Here is a 4,151-nt window from a genome sequence, read left to right as displayed (position 1 = left end):
TGTCCTGGGCTATTCCTGTCCCGCAGGAACGCACACAGAACACAAGTCAAGACCTTTCGTGGTTACACTTTATTCATAATCATGAGGTAGAACAAANAAGGATAGAAACTTGTTGCTATATATACCCACAGGTGTGACGTGTTAATATGACTGGCGGTTCCACCCACAGTCTCAAATGTCCCGGGGGATGGACTAGTGACTTGGCGGGCTACATGCGCACAATAGAGCTTTGCGCCATCTAGTGACGGCACGTATTATCACGGCTTCCTACAGTGTAAAACAAAAAATGTAGGAGGACCAGCAGTCTCAACCAGGACCCCTAAGATCTCTCAAACATTGGACCACCAACCAGGTAGCATACACCAGCTGATATGAGGCCCCCAACACATATACAGCAGAGGACTGCCAGATCTGGGTTCAGTCAGAGAAGATGCACCTAACCCTCAAGAGACTGGAGGCTCCAGGTAATTTAGAGGTCTGGCTGGGTGGGTGGTAGGGACATCCTTATGAAGACAGAGGGGTAAGGAGGTATGAGATGTGAAACAGTCTGAGAGTGGATGGGGAAGGGGAGAATAAAGTCTGTAGTGTAAATAAATAAATAAATAAATAAATAAATAAATGAAAAATGAAAATGAAAAAAAAATGCTATGTTGATCTAGGCAAGAGGTTCTCAGCTTTCCTTAATGATGCAACACATTAAAACAGTTACCCAAGTTTTGCTGACCTTCAACTAAAAAATATTTCACTGTTACTTCATACTGTAATTTTGCTACTGTTATGAACCACAATTAACTGATATGAAAGATATCTGATATGGAACTGCTGTGGGCGTCATAACCTAAAGGTAGAGAACCACCAATCTAGACTTACATGTTAAATAGTTCCAAAATTATTTTTTTATTTTTTACTGGTTATTTTATATATTTATATTTCAAATGTTATCCCCTTTCCCAGTTTCCTCTCCACCAACCCCCATCCCAATCCCCTTGTTCTTTTTTTTCTCTTTTTTAAAAGATATAATTATTTATTTATTTATGTGGCTACACTGTCCCTCTCTTCAGACATACCAGAAGAGAACATCAGATCTCATTACCGATGGCTGTAAGTCACCATTTTGTTGCTAGGAATTAAACTCAGGACCCCTGGGAGAGCAGTCAGTGCTCTTGACCTCTGAGCCATCTCTCCAGAGTGCTCACCCAACGAACCTATGCTCGGGTATCAAGCCTTCAAAGGACCAAGGGCCTCCCCTCTCATTGATGCCAGATAAGGCCATCCTCTGCTACATATGCAGCTGGAGCCATGGGTCACTCCTCGTGTATTCTTTGATTGGTGATTTAGTCCCTGGGAGCCCTGGGGTCTGGTTGATTGATATTGTTGTTCTTCTAATGGGGTTGCAAACCACTTCAGCTCCTTCAGTCCTTCTGCTAACTCCTCCATTGGGGTCCCTGTGCTTGATCTAATGTTTGGCTTCAAGCATCCACATCTGTATTGGTAAGGCTCTGTTAGAGCCTCTCAGGAGATAACTATATTACGTTCCTGTCAGCAAGCACTTCTTGGCATTAGCAATAGTGATTTTGTTTGGTGGCTGTATATGGGATGAATCCCCAGGTGGGGTAGTCTTTGGATGACCTTTCCTTCAGTCTCTGCCCCACTCTTTGTCTCTGTATTTCCTTTAGACAGGAGCAATTCTGGGGTAAAAATTTTGAGAAGGGTGGTGGCCCCATCCCTCAACACAGGCCAGTGCCTACCCTCTCTATATGATCTCTCAGTAGAGAACCTACAAAGGGGATATCTTTCTTTTAATTTAATTCTATTTGTAATTCATTTTTTACACTCCATAGTCCATTCCCCACCTCTCCCCATCCACCATCTTACTGCTGCTCCTGTCCATTGGTTGGGTGCAAATAACTACATCTGATTCTATCAGCTGCTTGTTGGGTATCCAGAGGGCAGTCATGATAGATCCTGTTTTGTGAGCATTCCATAGCTGCAGTCAGGCCTTGGGGCCTCACCAAAGGGGAGATCTTTGTTGGATATTTCAGCTAATGTCACCTCTGTTGACATCCTGGGAGACTCTTGTTTTCCTGGTTTTTGGGACTTCCTGTTGGCTACCCGTTTCCCACCCTCCATTGCTACACATATCTGTTCAATTTCTTGACCCTCTGTACATCTCCCCAGTCTTCTCTCTACATGATAGAGTCATTACTCAGCCATACTAAATGCTTACTAGCACAAACAAAAAAGACCAAGTCCTGCATAACCTGTAAGATCCCTCATGGCAAGGCTGTCATCTACCTCAGCCAGAAATCATTCCTAAAATCCCAACCTCTCCCACATTAACTATCGTGAAGGTCATGCAATTTCCACTAGAGTGAAAGCATTTTTTAAAAGCAAAGTGGTCTATATTTAGAATTCATGTGGAAGAAAAATCATAGAATTCAACTTCCTGTGTAAACTCTGACAGTCAAACATGTTCAGCAAACATGGCTACCATTGTGTACAATGTAGACACTGAGCAAAGATAAAACAAGCAATGTCCCCATCTTCCAATGAATGACTAACAGTAAGACAAATTTGCAGAATAGATAATCACTTTCACAAGATGGAAAGAACATTTATGAATGTATGATTAAGTATCACCATTCAAAATATACTTTATATAAATATACTTTATAGGGCAAGCCTCATGTCATCTGTTTTGTAGCTGTAAGCATTTGTTATGTCTTCTATTCCTGATATGAATATTTCAATATTTATGGATATACTCATATATCAAAAAATCAAGGAATAAAAATGACCTTTGAAAGATCATTTGAAAGATAGCAAGTCAGGCGTGGTGGCACACTCCTTTAATCTCAGCACTCGGGAGGCAGAGGCAGGCAGATTTCTGAGTTCGAGGCCAGCCTGGCCTACAAAGTGAGTTCAGGGATAGCCAGGGCTATAAAGAGAAACCCTGTATCGAAAAACAAAAAACAAAACAAAAAGAAAGAAAGAAGGAAAGAAAGAAAGAAAGAAAGAAAGAAAGAAAGAAAGAAAGAAAGAAAGAAAGCAAAATCTTACTGATTTTTGTTTGTTTTCTTTTTCATTTTTTTTTTATTTTATTAGATATTTTCTTTACTTACATTTCAAATGCTATCCTCTTTCTAGGTCTCACCTCTGGAACCCCCTATCCCACCCCCCCTCTTCCGGCCTCTATGAAGGTGCTCTCCAACCCACCCACCCATTCCTGCTTTTCCCACCACCCCTAAAATTCCCCTACACTGGGACATCAAACACCCTCAGGTTCATGAGCCACTCCTCCCACTAATGTCCATCAAGGCTATCCTCTGGCCACATATGAGGTCAGAGCCATGGATCCACCAACTCTTTGGTTGTTGGTCCAGTCCCCAGGAGGGGACCTCGCCTGCTGACACTTTTTCTTTCCCCTTCCCCCGTGGCACTGAAAACCCCTCAGTTCCTTCCTTCAGTTCCTTCTCCAACTCCTCCATTGAGGACTCAGGACTCAGGCCAATGGTTGGCAGCGAGCATCTGCCTCTGTATTCCTCAGGATCTGGCAAAGTCTCTCAGGAGACAGCCATTTCAGACTCCTGTCAGCAATCATTCCTAGCATCCACAATAGCGATGGGGTTTGGCAACTGTATATGGGATGGTTCCCCAGGTGGAGCAGTCTCTGAATGGCCTTTCCTTCAGTCTCTGTTCCATGCTTTGTCACCATATTTCCTCCTGTGAGTATCTTACTTATAAGGCACTCTATATTCCATGTGGTAGTTGGAAAACTGGATGTATATATCATGTCTCTATGTCTTTATAAATCAATAATTTTTATTTTTACGGCATAAACATTTTGTTTTACAGTAAGTTCAAACCCAAATTTTCTAGAACCTTTTGCTTATTTTATGTGAATAGTCAATGAATTTAGTATGCCAATTATAGTCCAGGGAAATATTCTGTCTTCTCAACATTGTATCACTATACGTTTTTAGATTTTGATTTATTCATGTTATGGATAGCCATCATATTGAAAGTAGGCTAAGTGTAGGAATACTCTCCCTCTACTGAATTTTCTTCTTCAAAGAGGAACATTTCTTTTTATAATCTACCAACTGAAATTTCTCTTCCAAATGTGACACCATTCCCTTTTTGGTTTGAAA

This window comes from Mus caroli, chromosome 1, assembly GCF_900094665.2.
Source record: "Mus caroli chromosome 1, CAROLI_EIJ_v1.1, whole genome shotgun sequence".
NCBI lineage: Eukaryota > Metazoa > Chordata > Mammalia > Rodentia > Muridae > Mus > Mus caroli.
This window is presented reverse-complemented; position numbering follows the sequence as displayed.